The 19,788-nt window shown below is 37.8% G+C and overlaps 1 long non-coding RNA gene across 2 annotated transcripts in view; it reads left to right on the top strand.

Moving 5' to 3' along the window:
• Positions 1–19,788, top strand: part of LOC106994702 (uncharacterized) — a 110,662-nt gene that overhangs the window by 10,999 nt on the left and 79,875 nt on the right. For both annotated transcript variants that reach the window (XR_013408822.1, XR_013408823.1), the window contains exons 2-4: positions 7,149–7,208; positions 8,804–8,961; positions 17,220–18,549. This is a non-coding gene — a long non-coding RNA (uncharacterized LOC106994702). The remainder of the gene's footprint in view (positions 1–7,148; positions 7,209–8,803; positions 8,962–17,219; positions 18,550–19,788) is intronic.

Raw genomic sequence — 19,788 nt, 5'->3', positions numbered from 1 at the left:
TGGCCTTGGCCCCGGGGTTTTGAGTATTCTGTATACACAGCTTCTCCGCAGTATTGGCCAGGTTGTTGACTCTGACATCTTGGTTGGAGTCCCTGGTTGCTTGATGCAAGTTGTTTTGTCTACCCCTTTATTTTGCCTTTAAACTTGCCATTTCTTTTTTTTTTTTTTTTTTTTTTTTTGAGGCGGAGTCTCGCTCTGTCGCCAGGGTTGGAGTGCAGTGGCCGGATCTCAGCTCACTGCAAGCTCCGCCTCCCGGGTTTACGCCATTCTCCTGCCTCAGGCTCCCGAGTAGCTGGGACTACAGGCGCCCGCCACCTCGCCCGGCTAGTTTTTTGTATTTTTTTAGTAGAGACGGGGTTTCACCGTATTAGCCAGGATGGTCTTGATCTCCTGACCTCGTGATCCGCCCGTCTCGGCCTCCCAAAGTGCTGGGATTACAGGCTTGAGCCACCGCGCCCGGCCGCCATTTCTTTTTAATTTAATTTATTTTCAGGCTTACAGAAAAGTTGTAAGAATTCCCATATTCTCTTCATCAGATTCCCTAATTGTTGGCATTTTACCAGCTTTTATTCTTTTCTCTCTCCCTCTCTCTTTTTATGTATCACACTGATATCATTTGGCTGTGTCTCCACCCAGTCTCATCTGAAGTGTAGCTCCCGTAATTCCCCTGTGTTGCAGGCAGGACCCAGTGGGAGGTAAGTGAATCGTGCGGGAGGTTTTGCCTGCACTGTTCTCGTGGTGGTGAATAAGTCTCACGAGATCTGACGGTTTTATACGGAGTTTCTGCTTTCACTTGGCTCTCATTTTCTCTTACCTGCTGCCTTGTTAGACATAGCTTTCACCTTCCGCCATGATTGTGAGGCCTCCCCAGCCACGTGGAACTGTGAGTCCGTTAAAATCTTTTCCTTTATAAATTAGCCAATCTCAGGTATGTCTTTATCAGCAGCATGAAAACAGAGTAATACACACACACACACACACACTCTGTAATTATGTGTATACACACACTTTAATTTTTCTGAACCATTGAAGAATTAACTGCAGACCTGATGCTCTTTCACCCATGAATACTTCAGCATACATTTCCCATTAACAAAGATGCACACTTCCATAAACACAGAAATTAGAAAATACACACAAATCAGGAATTTAATATTGATAGGATAACCCATCATCTACAGATTTTGCTCTGATGAGGCTGATTATCCTAATACTATCCTTAGTGATAGAAGGAAATCTTATATCTTGAGTTGCCTTCGGTGGCCATCTCTCCTTGGCCTCCTTTTATGCCTTCATCTTCCTCTATGTTCCACGACATTGATGTTTTTGAGGGCTGGAGGCCGGCTACTGTGTGGATCATCCTCAATTTGGTTTTTTAAACCCTGATATTTTATGAGGATTAGGTTTGCGTTAACGCATTTGTGCCAGAAATGCCACCAAAATGGTGCTTTGGTCTCCTCGGTTCTTCCTGTCAGGGGGTACAAGATGTAGCTTTGTCCCATGATTGGAGTTGCTAACCTGAATGTCTTGGTGACAGTGGTGTTCCAGCTTTCTCCATTCTTAGGAAAATGTCCTTTTCCTTTGAAATAAGTAAGCTTCTTATGGGAGATATTTCAAGACTATGTAAATATCCCCTGTTATTTCTCAAACATCCCCTCAGTAGTTTTAATATCCATTGACGATTCTTGGTTGATTCAAGGATGATGATGGTAGTTGCCAAGAGGAAATTTTTCAAATTATAGTATTCTTTCTACATTTACTAATTGTCTTTCTACTGCAAGGAAGAGCTTTTCCTTCTTTTTCACTTATTTATTTATATCCATGTAACTGGTGGATGATTATTTCATTCAATAAATCATGATTTTCAATCATTATTTATTTTTGGGCTAAATTTGTCTCATATTTGGCCAGTGGGAGTCTCTACAAACTGGCTTCTTTGTCCTTCTGATATGTCCCTGTTATTCTTTGAGCATTTCCTTACTTTATGGCACTAGAAGTTTCAGGCTCATCTTGTGCTTTCTCAGTTGCAGGCCTTCAATGACCATTTTGTAAGTGGCCCTGTTTTCTCTTACAGGAGAATAACATAGAAACCAATGCCTCCATGCTAAGTATGCTCATTGCCAGTGGAGTTCCATTGTTTCCAGGTCCTCTGTGCATATACATACGAATAATTTCTTTATCTCTTTCCTTCTCTCCCCTGACTTCCCTAACTCTCTCCTTCCTCTGTCCCTTTTTAAACCATGAGTTTTTACTTATACCTTCAATTTCAATCCAGCACCCTAGGGCGTATTCTGTCTCCTCCTCCCCTTTCCAATTTTATAATCCTTTCTCCAACAATGAGAAACCTGTCTTTGAATGACTATATTTATTTGTTTGTTCAATGGTCAACTATTCATAATCATTTTGTGTCAGCTATGTTAATTTTTACTGCCAAATTTATGTGGATTGCACAAGTAATACATGAACACATTCTTTTTAAAAATAATTTTAAATACAGGTAAGGAAGATTGCATCCTCCACATTCTCCCATACCCTCAGGTCTAATAAATATGATCAATTTGGTATGAATCTTTCCAGACATTTTTCTGTGCCTTATACACCCACAGAAATTAGAATTGTAATGTTTTGAGTTATTTTTATATAAGTGATTTGATAGTGTATACTCTGATTAGCAACATAATTTTTTTTAAATTGAAAAAACAAAAAACAAACTCTTGGAGACTTTCGATGTTGTGACATGTCGATTCACTTCATTGCAGCTTAACTCGAGATGCTGAACAACAAGGGAAGTCTCTGGGGTCTGAATACTATTTTAGCATGGCTCTTCTTTGGAATATCATGTAGTACTTAAAAGGAATGCCCAGCCATTTTATGCACATCAGCAAATATGTCCCTAGAGTTGCTGCAGAGAAGTAGGATTGTTGGGACTTAGGACATTTATATTTTGTAGTTAAATAAATATTGCAAATGGATTCCAATGTGGCTGCACTGTGGCCACACTACCTGCAATGAATGCTGAGTGTCTTCTTGGGCACCCCAGGATGGGTTGTAACAGCCCCTACCACTCTGTCAGAGGCAGGGAATGCACTCTTGAGACTGCAAATACCTTGAAGCATCCAGCTTTGTATGGAGACCCCATGTAATCCTCTGCAAGGCTGGTGGCTGGCTGGGGGGCTCTTTCAGGTCTTACAGTACAGAAGCAATGATTCTCGCATGTCCAGAGCTCCCATCTGATAGTGCAGTTGTCAGATGTAGCTTATGTCTTAACTACACAGAAGCACTCTGTTACCAGGCAGAAGAACCTTCTGCATGAGATTTTGTGTTGTTTTGTTTTGAATTTTGTCTCTTTTAAAGATAGGCTGGAGGAGATAGGGGTGACCTGAAACCTTGTAAGCATCAATATTTCTTTTAAGAGTAGCTTCTTGTTTCCTAGTCAGATTCATATGAGCAATAGCCCCTCTATCTTTTTTGCCATTTTCCTTCCACATGACTCCTGTGCACATTATCTTATTTTAGTTTCTTGCCTATCCGATGAGAAAGGTGAGACAAGTTTTTCCCATTTTTCAGCTTTCTCCTACTAAAGGTTGCACAGCCATTGTTGGGGCCTGGACTCAAATCCAGACCCCCAGACTTTAATTCCAACATTTTTTTGTAAGTAAGATTTTTTAAATTGTATATTGACTTGCAACAATTGAAAAATATAGAACATTACAATAAAGAAAAATAAATAAATCACTCGTAATCAACACTGTCATCCAGAGATAATAACACCATGAATATTTTCCTATGTATTTATACATATATAACAAATTACATAGAGTATTTATTTGACTGCTTTGTATTGTAAGCATTTTCCAATGATATTAAATTTTCTTTATAAGATTTTAGGCCAGGAGCAGTGGCTCATGCCTATAATCCTAACACCTTGGGAGGCTGAGGTGGGCAGATGTCTTGAGCCCAGGAGTTCAAGACCAGCCTGGGCAACATGGTAAAAACCTGTCTCTACAAAAAATACAAAAATTAGCCAAGTGTGGTGGCATGTGCCTGTAGTCCCAGCTACTTGGGAGGCTAAAGTGGGAGCCTCACTTGAACCCGGGATGTTGAGGCAGCAAAGAGCTGAGATCATGCCTCTGCACTCCAGCCTAGGGGACAGAGCCAAGCCATGTCTCAATTAAAAAAAAAAAAAAAAGATTTTAAATGACCGTATAAATATCCCATCATGTGGATAAATCACAATTTGGGCAATCTTCCGTACTTGGATGTAGGCTAATTTTATACTGACATACTTTATATTGTCCATTCTTGCACAGCTGTAAAGAAATACCTGAGAGTGAACAATTTATAAGAATTTCTTATAAAATTTCTTATTAAAGTATCTTCTTGTTTAATAAAAGAGGTTTAATTGGCTCACAGTTCCTCAGGCTGTGCAGGAAGCATGGCTGAGTAGGCCTCAGGAAATTTTCAGTCATGGTGGAAGGCAAAAGGGAAGCCAGCACGTCTTACATGGCCAAAGCAGAAGGAAGAGAGAGAGTGGGGAGATGCACACACTTTTAAACAACCAGATCTAATGAGCACTCACTCACTATCAAGAGAGCAGCACGGGGAGGAAATCCGCCCCCATGAGCCAATCACCTTCCACCAGGCCCCACCTCCAACACTGGGCATTACAATTTGACATGAGATTTGGGTGGGGACACAGATCCAAACCATATCATATACTGTGATTGTTATATATAAAGTTTCAAATAATATGCCTGAATGCAAATATTGAACATATCACTGATTATTTCCTTGGAACACAGACCTAACAATGGAGAGAAATCCCAGGCCAAAAGTTATGCATATGTTTTAGGTTCTTAATACCTAAAGCTCAAGTCTACTTTCAAAAGGCCTTGCTGATGACCACCCTCAGGGTAAAGCAACCACAGTGCAAACCGCCCTCCTCCAAGTGCTTTCCACACGAGAAATCATGATTTGATATTGTTACATCAGGTTTCCAGATGCAGATGAGGAAAACAGAGTCAGCGAGGTTAAATAAGCTTCCTAAGGTCACAGAGAGGGGACCCATCTCCCATTCCCAGAGCTCGATGGACACCACTCCACTGTTCCCCCATATCATCTGAACAAGTCTGACCTTGGCAAGGGAGGCACAGAGCCCCCGAGGATGGTATCCTGTGTCGTTGGGACATGCATCTGCCCCCACCTCCTCTGCTTCTGCTATGTGAGAGGACTCATCCCATACGCAGGCGGCAGGGCGGGCATCACTATAATACCAGCCTGCAGGGCTCACCTCCCTCTGACCCGGGAAAGTTCAGGGCATTATATGATATAGGATACCATGCATGGGTTGGTGTGATACATTGGGACCTGGTCTACACAGGGGTGAGTGGATAGATGATAGTTAGGAGTGACTATGGCAAAAATCCCACAGACTTGTTTTAAGTGATGTCTGTAAGTATGTAACAGTATAATTGTAGGTTGAGTTACCAACATGGATTAGAAATTACTAGGGACCAAGCATGGAATTGTGCCAAGGTCAGACTAAGGAATTTGGGGTTGTGGTTCTTCTAAGTGCAGTGGAGAAAAAAAATCCATCAATGACAGGTATAAAGTATTATACTTCTCTTAATCCATATAAACAGTCAGTAGTTATAGCTATAGATACATGTGCATCTTTCCTTTCATTGAAGGCTTCAGACAGGTTGGTTTAGGAGGGTGTGATGGTTAATTTTAGGCATCAACTTGACTGGATTAAGTGATATCTAGATAGCTGATAGAGCGTTATTTCTGAGTGCATCTGTGAGTGTATTTCTGGAGGAAATTGGAGGGTGAATTGGTGGACTGAGATAGGAAGATCTACCCTCAATGTGAGCAGGCACCGTCCAATCTACTGGGGTCCCAAATAGAACAAAAAGGTGGAGGAAAGGTGAGTTTGTGCTTTCTCTCTCCTAGAAGTGAGGCACCCATCTTCTGCTGACTTTGGACATCAGAGCTCCAGGTTCTCTCTCCTAGAACTGAGACACCCATCTTCTCATGCCTTTGGACATCAGGGTTCCAGATTCTCTCTTCTAGACCTGAGGCACCCATCTGCTGCTGCTGCCTTTGGACATCAGAACTCCTGGTTCTGTCTCGTAGAACTGAGGCACCCATCTTCTGATGCCTTTGGACATCAGAGTTCCAGATTCTCTCTCCTAGACCTGAGACACCCATCTTCTGCTGCCTTTGGACATCAGAACTCCAGGTTCTCTTTCTTAGAACTGAGACACCCATCTTCTGATGCCTTTGGACATCAGAACTCCAGATTCTGTCTCCTAGACCTCAAACACCCATCTGCTGCTGCCTTTGGACATCAGAACTCCAGATTCTCAGGCCTTTGTACTCTAGGATGTGCACCAGCAGCCCCTGCCCCAGGTTCTCAGGCCTTTGGCCTCAGACTTCAAGTTACACCACTGGCTTCTCTGGTTCTGAGGCTTTTGGACTTGGACTGAGCCATGCTGCCAGCACCCCTGGGTCTCCAGCTTGCAGATGGCCTGTCGTGGGACTTCTCAGTCTCCATAATCATATGAGCCAATTCCCTTAATAAATAACCTCTCACTTATCTATCTATGCATCCTATTGGTTCTGTCCCTCTGAAGAACCCTAATACTAAAGCTTTCTTCTGGAAGGGACAAATTTTAAGTGAAGACTAGACGACTAGCCTTGCCATGTGTGAGAGGAAAGTCACTGGCTAAGTAGAGAAGCACGCATTTCAAAAATATGGCCTAAAAGTCCACTGGGGAAATGAAATTACCCACTTAATTATCTATGTAGTTTACATCCCTTGAATAATTGTCTATTAGGCATCAAGTGAAGATGGTATGACAGGGCAGATTGCCTGATCAGAGTGAGGTATGAGGGCCCAGTGATCCTCACAGGTTTATGGAATAGCTCAGTCTTCCCCAAACGTCCCTGATGATAAGAGTTACCATCTTAGTGGTTCTGATTCAGTGGGTCAGAAAAGCACCTGGGAATGTGGGTTTTAGCAAGTACTTCTGGTGATTCCTAGTATTAGTTTGTGAAAACCTGGATAGAGAATACAGAAACTTTTGGATAGAGCTTTGAAAATATTAATGAATGTAAGATCACCTGAATATCTTGTTAAATTTCAGATTCTGAATATATATGTGTGGAATGAGACTTGAAGTACTGCATTTCCTACAAGCTCCCAGGTGAGGCCTAGGCTGGTTCCCTGAAGACTTCACTTTGAATAGCAAGCGTGTAGACCAGAAGTTACAAACAGGTGGTCCATGGGCTATACATGGTCAGATGTGTTTTGTTTGGCTTTGTATGGTGTTGAATTTTTAAAGTTTTGTTGCTACTCTTTGAAAAATGAGTACTCTTTGAAAAAATGTTACTCTTTGAAAAACTAACCATGATGAAGTGACTGGTACCAGACTGGTTCTCTTGTCATAAACAACTATAAAACTAGACACAATATATGACAACTGATTTGGGGCAATAACAATTAGATAACACAAAGCAGTGATCCCAGAGAGAAGGGAAGCTCATGTGAGGAGCCTTCTGGTCATTCAGTCCCCTGCCTGGGTTGTAATAGTAGCACAATCACAGCAGAGCAAGCTGATATCTGGGCAGAGGATGGTGGGCATGCTGAGCTGAGGAGAATGAGGTCAGAGTTTGAGTCACTTCAAATAGCTGGAATCTGCACAATGGCGCATCGGAGAAAGGGAGGTGTGTAGGTGGTTCCCTTCAAGTCCATGGCTGATAACCAGACTGCACATGCATGGAGAAGAGGAGATTACCTAGTGCTTACCAGAGTTAAGCTGTTGGGAGATTGAAAGCAGAGCAGAGAGACTAAAGCTTTGACAGTGATGGAGGACAGGCAATGTGGTGGGGCTGGATGCTTGATTCTCAACCTTATTAGAGTGAAGAGATCTCTTGAGCATATGGTTAACATCTCAGGCATCCTTCAAGACACCAGAAAATTGTGTCTAAGGTATAAGAACTATTCTTGATTTGTCCCAGCAGAGTCCAAATTGAAGCCCCAACAAGAGTCTGCAGTTTGAGTCCTGTCAAGTTAGAGGGGCTTGGGAAATACCTTGGGCTTTCCATTTATTATTTAAAAATCATAAAACCAAGCCTACTAGATGATGTACAAGCAACTGAACCACCTACTAAACATGTGCACACATTCCTATGAAAAGATAACAGAATCCACATTCTCTACCACATATAATCTATAGTGTGCAGTATTCGATCAAATATCACTTAGGCATACAAAAATAAAAACATGAAAATGTGATTCAGGGATAAAGAAAATATAATCAAGAAACTAAATGTAAGGTATCTCCTATGATGGAGTTAGTAAAGACTTTAAAACAAGTATAATATTTTCAAAGAATTAAAGAAAAATATGGTTTTAATGATTGAATAGAAAAAGAATCTGAGCAGAAAAATGTAAACTATACAAAAAATCAACCAAATGGAAATTCAATAACAGAAAATTATAATAACTGAAACTTTAAAAAAATTACCAGATGAACCTAACAGAAGAAGATTATAACTGGGCAGAGAAAGAAGGATCTTGTTTATAAATCAATAGCATTTTTCAATCACATATACAGAAAAAAAAAATTTTTAAAAATAAACAGAACCGTATGGACCTGTGTGAAAATATTTAATTGCTTAATAACAGTTTTCAGAAGTGTGAGTGTCCCCAAGATTATTTCATAAAATCTGCACTACTAAAGCTATATTTATGATAACTAAGATATTATATGCCTTTCTCTTGTCCATCTTTTCATAGGTGTATAGTGGAGTTTTCCATAGACTGCAAGATGAATGATATAACAACAGATTAAATGCAGAAACAAATAAGAGACTCTAGCTGTCTTCTGTGAAGCCATGAAAAGCACTCTGTGAAAGTGTGTCATTCTTCTCACTAAGAATTTTTGATTTTTTTCAGTAAGTCTACCTTTTTATGTTAATGTGTTATGGTATTATTCTTTTTTATGTGTGTCGATATACATATTTTTAATAATTTCTCTGCTTAATTTCTAATATGATAAATACTGATAGCTATAACTACATAAACAAATGCTTTCAGGGTTCTTGAAAATTTTAAATAGTGTAAAGAAGTATTGGGACCAAAAAATATGAGAACTACTGCTTTTACATACATGAAATTTGCATCTCAGAAAACAATTATAATGAGCAAACCAGCATTTGGAAAAACAATGACTAAAAACTTAACAAATTGAATGAAAAACAAGAAGAAAATTTTTGGATTAAAAACAAAGCCAAAAATCTAAGTCAATCCCAAGCGAGATAAATGTAAAATAAATAATCAGAGTCAAATTGCAAAGAAAATACTGAAAGCAGCCATATCGAAAACACATATTACAGACATGAAACAAAAGGATAAAAATAACTTACTATTGACTTTTCATATCAAACGATGGAGGCTACTAAAAGTCAATTTAATTACATTTAAAAAGTGTAAACGTTTGAGAGGCCATGGTAGGAGGATCAGTTGAACTCAGGAGTCCAAGACAAACCTAGGCAACATAGTGAGATCCCATCTCCAAATTTTTTTCTTTTTTAAAAATTAGCTGGGCATCTTGTCACATGCCCATAGTCCCCAGCTACTTGAGAGGTTGAGGCAGGAGGACCACTTGAGCCCAGAAGGCCAAGGCTGTCGTGAGCTATGATTGCACCACTGCACTCTAGTCTGAGAGAACAGGACTCTGTCTCCAAAAAATAAGAATAAAAGTAAACTGTAAATGAAGAAAAAACCTGTCAATTTAGATTTCTATATCCAGCAAAAATAGCTTCTGAAAGTGAGGATGAAATCAAGATAATTTCAGACAAAGAAAATTAGGAAGTTTATTACTAGGATGCTTGCAAAAAAGAAATAGTGAATAGTGTCATTCAGGCTGAAAGAAATAACAGCAAATCAAAAGTTAGATCTGTGTAAAAAATAAAGGGCATCAGAAATTGGAAATGAGTCTATAAATATAAAAGCCTCTCTTTTATTCTCATAATTTATTTAAATTACTCACAATAAAACTAATTACTTATCACATAAATAATAACACTGTAGAGTGACCTTTAACATATATAGATGAGTAAAAAATAGGATAGCAATTATAGGAAGGATATGAGGAGGTAAAACAAATCATATCCTGGGAAAAATAATTATTGTAAAACAGGAAGTATGAAGTGTCAGAAGGGAAGTGTGAAATGTGAAGAGGCATAATATTGACTCTAAATAGACTGATAACTTAAAAATCACATTTTAGTAGCCCTACATCAAGCACACAAAAAATTAAGTATAAAAAAGAGAAGACGTATTGGATATCTAAAATATTTATCAAAGAATACAGGAAATAAGCAATAGAAATAATTTTATAAAACATGCTAGGGAAATGGAAATCAAATTATAAGATGAACTTAAACCTCAACTGATGCAGATATACTAAGCATCCCAATGAAAATAGAGATTTTTGACTAGGGAAAAAAGTGAGATCCAACTGGATGCTATCTGTAGGAGACACATTTTAAATATAAATAACAAGACATTGACTGTAAAAGGATGGATAAGACATGCAATGCAAACAATAAGAGCAAGAAAGCTGGCATGGCTATATGGGTGTTAGAGAAGGTGGGTTTCAAGACAAAGAGTAAGAGACAAATACAGGCATTATACAATGATTAAAGGAACGATTCACTAGCAAGGTAGAACAATTTTAAATATGTATACCCTTAATCACAGGTCATCAAAATTCATGGCCAGGCACAATGGCTCATGCCTGTAATCCCAGAAATTTGGGAGGCCGAGGTGGGCAGATCACTTGAGGTCAGGAGTTCGAGACCAGCCTGACCAATATGGTGAAACCCCGTGTCTACTAAAAACACAAAAATTAGCCAGGTGTGGTGGTGCATGCCTGTAATCTCAGCTACTCAGGAGGCAGAAGCAGGAGAATCGCTTGAACCTGGGAGGTGGAGGTTGCAGTGAGCCAAGATTGTGCCACTGCACTCCAGCCTGGGTGACGGAGCAAGACTGTCTCACCAAAAAAAAAAAAAAAAAAAAAAAAAATTCGTGAAGAAATTATTAACAGAAATAAAGGGAAAAATGGACAAAGCCACAATGATAGTCAGAAAAATTTTAACATTCCTCTCTTGGTAATTAATAAAAATATACAAGCCATAGATGAAGATATCAAGTTTAATATAACAATATCCACAATTGACATTTATAGAACTACCACAAACACCTGCAGAATACATATTATTTTCAAGTGCACATGGAATGGTCACCAAAATAGCTAATATTCTAGGTCATACAATAAATATCAACAAAATTGAAAACATTGCAGTCATATAGAGTTATTTTCTGACCACATGGGATTAAATTAGAAATCAATATAAATGACATATCTAGAAAATCTCTAAACATTTTGGAATAAAACAATTGTTTTTAATAACTCAGAAGCCAGTGAAAATTACAAGATAAATTAAAAACATTTGAAGCAAATGAAGATGAAAGTTTACATTTCAAACTTTGTTGGGTGCAGGGTGCAGCTAAAGCAATACTTTGAAAAGAATGTATAGCTTTCAATATGTATTTTAGAAAAGAAAAAGGTTTAATACCAATTATTGAAGTTTCTATTTTATAGAGATAGAAAAAGAAAATAAGTTCAAAGCAAAGAAAGGACAGAAGTAATATAGATAAGAGCAAACATCAATGAATGGTAAACATTCACATGGGAAAATTAACAAAGCCATAAGTTGGTTCTTTGAAAAAAACTTAATAAAATTAGTAAATCTCTAGCAAGACAAATTAATGAAAAAATAAAGAAAACAAATAAACAGTATTAGAAGTGCAAGTGGGAATATGAATATATATCCTATAGAATGTTAATACATTTCTAGGAGAATTAAAAATATATGCATATTTTAAAGAATAATAAGAAGCAATAATAATAGTAAGAAATAATGAGGAATATTATCATATGGACATATAGCAATCAACTTTAGCCTATTAAATAAGTTTAACAGGGATATTATCATACAGACATATAGCAATCAACTTTAGCCTGTTAAATAAGTTTAACAGTTTAGGTGAAAGAGACAAATTACTTTAAAACTCTAGTATTCCAAAACTGAATCAAGAGACAATAAAAAACTGAACACTCTCCAATGTATTAAAAGAATTGCCTTTTCACTCTGTTGATTGTTTTTTGTTTGTTTGTTTGTTTTTTCTTAAACGGAGTCTCACTCTGTCTTCCAGGCTGGAGTGCAATGGCATGATCTCCGTGCACTGCAGCCTCTGCCTCCCAGGTTCAAGCAATTCTCCTGCCTCAGCCTCCCAAGTAGCTGGGACTAGAGGCATGCGCCACCACGCCTGGCTAATTTTTGTATTTTTAGTAGAGATGGGGTTTCACCTTGTTGGCCAGGCTGGTCTTGAACTCCTGGCCTCAGGTGGTCCTCCCACCTTGGCCTCTCAAAGTTCTGGGATTACAGGCCTGAGCCACCGCGCCCAGCCTATTGATTGTTTCTTTTGCTGTTCAAAAGCTTTTTGCTTGACTCAATTCTACCTATTGCTTGCTCTTCGTTCCCTGTGCTTTTGGTGTCATAGCCAATAACTTATTGCCCAGATCAATGTCAAGAAGATTTTTCCCTATGTTTTCTTCCAGGAGTTTCATAGTTTCAGGTCTTACAATTGAGTCTTTAATTCATTTTTAGTTTATTTTTGTGTATGGTGTGAGATAAGGGTCCAATTTCATCACAGCAAAGGAAAAAAATAAACAGAGTAAAAGGACATCCCTAAGGGAATGGGAGAAAATATTTGCTAACTGTATATCTGATAAAAGATTAATATCCACAATTTTAAAAGAACTCGAACAACTTAACAATAAAGACCAAATACCTGATTAAAAATGAGCTAAGGCCCTAAATGGACATATCTCCAAAGAAGACATACAAAGGGCCAACAGGTGTATGAAAAGGTGCTCACTGTCTCTAATCATCAGGGAAATGCAAACTAAAACCACAATGAGATATCACCTGACACTTTCTTACAATGGCTATTGTCAAAAAGACAAAAGATGACAAATATTGATGAGGACGTGGAGAAAAAGGAACTTTTGTACGCTGTTGGTGTGAATGTAAATGGTACAGCCATTATGGAAAAACAGTGCTGAGTTTCTTCAAAAAACTAAAAATAACTAGAAACTAAAATAGACCTGTTGCATGACCCAGCTATCTCACTTCTGGGTAGAGATCCAAAGGAAATGAAATCAGTAACTTGAAGAGATATCTGCACCCCTGTGTAGCATTATTCACAATAGCCAAGATATGAAATCATCCTAAGCGTACATACGTTGACATATGAATGAATAACAAATATGTGGCTGGGCACGGTAGCTCTTGCCTGTAATTCCAGCACTTTGGGAAGCTGAAGTGGGTGGATCACTTGAGACCAGCCTGATTAACATGTTGAAACCCCTTTTCTACTATATATACAAACAAATTAGCCGAGTGTGTTGGTGCATTTCTGTAATCCCAGATACTTTGGAGGTTGAGGCATGAGAATTGTTCAAACCCAGGAGTTGGTGGTTACAGTGAGTAGAGATCATGCCACTGCACTCCAGCCTGGGTGACAGAGTGAGATTCTGTCTCAAATTAAAAAGAAGGGGAAGGGGAAAGGGGAAGGGGAAAAGGAAGAGGAAGAGGAAGAAGAAGAGGAGGAGGAGGAGGAGAGGAGAGGAGAGAAGGAAAGAAAGAAGAAAGAAAGAAGAAAAGAAAGAAAGAAAGAGAAAAGAAAGAAAGAAAGAAGGAAAGAGAAAGAGAGAGAGAGAAAGAAAGGAAGGGAAAGAAAAAGAAGAAAGAAAGAAACAGAAAGGAGAAAGAAAGAGAGAAAGAGAAAGAAAGAAAGAAAGAAAGAAAGAGAGAGAAAGAAAACGTGATACACACACACCCATTGGAAGAAATGCTATCATTTGTGACAACATGGATGAACCTGGAGGACATTATGTTAAGTGATATAAGCCAGGTAGACACAGACAGACAAATATTGCATGATCTCACTTATATGTGGAAACTAAAACAGTTCAACTCATAGGAACAGAGAGTAGAATGGTGGCTGTCAGGAGCTGGGGTTGGGGAAATGGGGAAATGTTGGTCACAACGCACAAAGGCTCAGTTACTTGGGATAAATAAGTCCTGGAGAGCTAATGTTCAGCATGGTGACAATACTAAATTAATCTGTATCATACACTTGAAATTTGCTAAGAGAATTAATCTTAGGTGTTTTCACCACACAGAAAAAATACTTAACTGTGTAAGGTGAAGGATATGTTAATTATTTTGATTGTGGGGATCATTTCATGATATATACATGTCTCAAAACATCAGATTGTATACTTTAAATATATGTAATTTTTATTTGTAACATATCGCACAGTAAAGCTGGAAAAACATAAAATAATTGAATTTATCATAAAAATCTTCCCATACAAGAAATTCCATGTTGTGATGAGTTCACCAATGAATACTATCACAGATTTACAAAAGCAATAACATCAATATTACACAGACTTTTTCCAAAAATATAGGAGAGACTGCTTCCTAACATATGTTATTAGGCTAGCACAATCCTGATATCAAAAGCTGACAATGCCATTGGAAGGAAAGGAAATTACAGACCAGTATCTCTTATGAACACACAAACCAAAATCCTCAACAAAATATTAGCAAACTGAATTCAGCAGTATATGAAGACTGCATCTCAGTATTGCAAAGATGTTCCAACATGGAAAAATTAATCAATTTCACACATTATAGAATAAAGTAGAACATTCATATAATAATCCCAGTCGATGCAGCAAAAGAATTTGATGAAATCCAAAACTCGTTCATGATGAAAAACACACAGCAAATTGCATATAGAAAGAAACTTTCTCAACTTGATCTTGGGCATCTATGAAAAACATACAGCAACCATCACTGTTAATGGTTAAAGTCTGAAGGCTTTCCCTCTAAGACTGGGAATAAGACAAAGATGTTCAGTCTCCTCACTTCCCATCAATACTGTACTGGATGTCCTGGCCAATGCCATAAGGCAAAATAAATAAGCAAATGAATTTAAAAATGACAGAAATATTAAAAAGGAGGAAATAAAAATGTATTAACAAATGTTATGGTTATCTGTATAGAAAATCCTAAGGATTTTACAAAAAAACTACTAGCCCTAAAATGAATTTAGCAAGGTCACAAAATACAAGATGAATATATGAAGTTAATTTCTATGAACAACAAATATTTAGAAAACAAAATTTAGAAATGAGAAGGGAGTAAATTTGATGAAAACTGTGCAATATTTCTACATGGAAAGCTATAAAACATTTTTGAAAGAAATTAAGGAATATCTAAAATTAACTGAAAGATATGTCCTCTTAGTGGATGGGAAGACTAGATAGCGTTAAGATGTTCTTTGTACCCAAATTGATGTATAGGTTCAACAAAACTCCAAACAAAATCTCAGTAGGCCTTTTTTTTTTTTTTTGGTAGGAATTAACAAAGTTACCCTAAACTGATCTGAAAATGCAAGAGCTATGTTTCAGCAACATAGCTGAAACAATCTTTAAAAAGAACAAAATTGGAGGACTCACACTTCCTGATTTCTATGGTGCTACAAGAACTAGGTATCTGTGTAGAAAAAAAATGAACCTCAATCCTTTGCTCACGTTTTCAGGAATTAATTTGAAATGAGTCATAGGTTTGAGCATAATGCCTTCCACTATAAAACTTCTAGGAGATAGCATAGGAGAAAAACTGCAATTTGGGGGTAGACAAATATTTCTAGGGACACAAGAAGCACTAACTAAAGAAGAAAAATGACCAATTGCACGTCATCAAATTAAAATTGCTTGCCCTGCAGAAGACATTGACAAGAAAAAGAAATAACAAACCACAGACTGGAAGACAGTATTTGCAATGCGCATATCTGGCAAAGACTAGTATCCGGAGTTTACGAAGTTCTCTTACAACTCAACAGTGGAAGGCAAATAACTAATAAATAAGAGAAGTTCTAAATAGGCATTTCACAAAAGAAGAGACACAGTTGGCCAATGGGCGAATGAAATGATGCTCAATTCCATTAGTTATTGGGAAAATGCAGATTAAAATGGGATACCACTTTATATCTAAATGACTAAAATTATGACTAAAATGACTAAAAGACTAAAATTAAACAGACTGGCAAGACCAAGCATTGTTAAGGATGTTGAGCAACTGGAACTTTCATATATTACTGGGGAGGGGAGGGAGTGTAAAATGGCAAAATCACTTTTGAAAACTGTCTGGCAGCTTTATGGAGAGTTAAGCATACACTCACCAAATGACTCAGCAACTCCATTCCTCTGTTTTTACCCAAGAGAAATGAAAACATATGTCCATAAAGAGACCGGTCCAGGAATGTTCCTAGCAGCTTTATTCATAATAGTTTTAAGTCTGGAAATAACTCAAATGTCCACCAACTGGAAATGAATCAACAACTAGAATACATTTAGGCCACGGAATACTACTCAGCCATAAAAAGGAACACACACTGGATACGTGCGTGGATGAATCTCACAGGCATGCTAAGTGAAAGAAACAGGACAGGAAACAAATGCATTCTGTATGATTCAATGTATATTAAGTTCCAATTATATTAAAACAGAAAAAAAAAAAAACCATATCTGTAGAGATAGAAATGAGGCCAGTGGTTAGCAGGGGGTGGGATGGAGGTCATTGACTTTAAGAGGCAAGAGGATGATTTCTGTAAAGATAGAAACATTCTATATCTTGATCAAAGTGGTGGTTGCATGAGTGTGTACTTTGTTCAAATGCCACTGACCTGTACATTTAAAGTGCATGTATTTTGCTATTTTAAACTAAACCTGTACAACATTGATTTTTAAAATAAGGCATTTAAAATAAGCATTTGAATTTCAGGATTGTCTTGGAGAGTCACCTGTGGGAATACTGGGCAAGTAATCCTACTTAATCACAGCCAGGTGGAGCTGAGCTACAGCCACCCTGTTCAGATTGGACCAGCCTCTCACCAGGCTCTCACACACCCTCCCTTTTCGTTCATTTATACTATCTGTCAGATCACTGCTTGTTGGCCTCTGCTCTTTAAAAAGCATTCATTTATTCATTGATTTTTTTTTCAGCCAGCAATTACTCATCAAACATGTCCTTGATTCTCTGGACTGGCGATTTCTTCTACGTGGGAGCAACCCCTCTTCATTTGAGCAACAGGGATGGAGAGAACCCACCACATTCTTGGAGAAGGCTGTGGCATCTTACAGACGCTCCCCCAGGCTTAGCTGGCTCTAGCTCAGGGGCGGGAGGCAACCTGCTTTGGCTCCCTTGGAATAAGGGAGATAAGCCAAGAATGAGGTGGCATTTCCCTTTATGCTGATCATCCCTGATTCTTAGGCCTTTTCCCCAAGACCAGCTCTAGGACAGAGGAGCCTGTGACTGGGACAGCATTACAGAGACCCAATCAGGGCATATAAATCAGGGTCTGGAATTAAAGAAAAGTGGGATTTTTATAAAATGGATCATTATTGTATGACTTTGGTGATATAAATCAGTCAGGTGTAGCTAAAGTGTGAAGTGAATGCCCTTAAATCAAAACATTTTCCTTAGGAATTCCTAGGCACGACTTGTGAAGCTGCTATAGGATCCGTAAGCTCCGGTTGGAGTTATGTAAATCCATTTCCTCCCCTATAAAGCAGCTGAATGTTTTAACTAAATCTAATTCTTAAAATAATGATTTCTGAATCAAAACTTTGCTGGGAAGATTTACAGGCAAGTTTTATAAATCAGAGGCAAGATATATAACTCAGATAGTGAGAAGTGCAGATTTATAAATCCAACTTGTAAATCAGGAGAAAAAACATCATGTTTTACACTAAATAATATTTTTACAAATGGCACCTCATACATCATGCAATTGCCACAAATCTTTCACAGTGGAGTCAGGCTACATAATGCGAGGCTGAATCACAAAGGAAATGGAGGCCTGGGTGGTGAAGTCGGGATCGGGGCATGTGGGTTTGGAAAAATGCTCCTGTAAGCACCTAATCAATGTAGATCAGCCAGGGCCTTTGGCATCAGACTCAGATATGTTTGTAATTCCCCTCAGCCTCCTGAGAGCTGGAAGTGTGGGAGAATCACATCACTATCCCGCCATCCGAGTCTCTGTTTTCTTTCTCTATGAAGCCCATGCAATAATCTCTTTCTCAATGGACTGTTGTGAGCTTTAAATGAGATACTATGTGTATCGCACTTAGCTCGGGGTCTGGAAAATACCAAGTGCTTAATATATGTCAGTTTTCTATTAATATATTATCATATGCATTGTTATTGTGATCATCCTCGTTATTATTATTTTTAGTCCATGTCGCTTTTCCACCCCATGAGTCTTAAAAGGAGTAGTGATGGGAAGCAGGGGTCGTGATGGGGCTGCTGACTCCAGGACTGTGTCCCTGAGAGGTGGGTTGTCCTCTCCTAACTCTGCTGCATTCAGGTCTGACCACTTTCCCCAGCAATTCCCCAATTTTTGGCTGTAAGAATTTCCCCATAAAAGCTTCCTGAAGACCATTTTTTGATACCTGACTTCTTTGCAGAATTTAAATAAAAGTTAATGTTTTTAAGAATCTTGTTACAAAAAGTAATACATTTTTACTGCAGAATATTCGAGGAATAATGAAAATCACCAATACCTTTGCCACCCAGAGATAATCACTGATAACTTTTTGGTTATCCTCTTAAAGTCTTTTTCTATGCATATATTTACATACATACATTTTTTAAAAACAAAAGAAATGAGACTCCATTGTACCAATGGTTTTGCAACTTTTTCCCCCATTTAACTATATATTGTGAACCTTTTCTGAAGTCACTAAATAATTCTCAGTATGATTTTCTTACGACCTTGGATTATAATGCACCATAATTTATTTAAGCAGCTCCATATTTTCAGATGTTTATTTTGTTTTTAATTTTTTGCTTTTATAAACAACCTTCCAGGGAACATTTTTAAATAAATTTCTGCAGTTATTTATGATTATTTTCTGAGGATAAATTCCTAGAAGAGGAATTGCTGTGTAAATGAACTCTGCATATTTTTAAGAATTTTGCCAAGTTACCCTCTACAACAATTGTATCACTTTAGGATCATCCTGGCAATCTGTGGGTGCCCGTTTCCCCAGGCTCTGCCTAATCTTTTCTTTTTTAGAAAATGTCAGTGTAATAGCTGAAAATGTGTGTTTCACTATTGTTTCAGTTTGCACATCTTTGACAGCTCGCAAAGTTAAACATTTTTTATATTTTTGCTGTTAGTACTTCCTTTGTGAATTTTCTAATCATGTCTTTTATCCACGTTGACATTTCAGAGACTTAAGAATATAAACCCTTTATTACATACATTGCAAGTTTCTTTTTCCAGTTTCCTATTTGCTCTTAGATATAGCCATGGCAGAATATTTGAATTTACATGTGATCAATTTCATCAATATTTTACTTTATTGTAATACACTACTTAAAAGATTTTCCCATTACAAGATCAGATAAACATGCACCTATATTTCCTTCTAGTTCATTTGTATATGTATTTTTAAATTTATAATCCGCTTGACATTTATTTTAGGATGTGGTGTGAAGCAGTGATGAATCAATTTATCTTTAGTGTTTCACAGTTGTCCCCGCATCATTTCCCCCAGAGACTTGAAA

This window comes from Macaca mulatta, chromosome 19 (assembly GCF_049350105.2).
Source record: "Macaca mulatta isolate MMU2019108-1 chromosome 19, T2T-MMU8v2.0, whole genome shotgun sequence".
NCBI classification, from domain to species: Eukaryota; Metazoa; Chordata; class Mammalia; order Primates; family Cercopithecidae; genus Macaca; species Macaca mulatta.
This window is presented reverse-complemented; position numbering and strand designations above follow the sequence as displayed.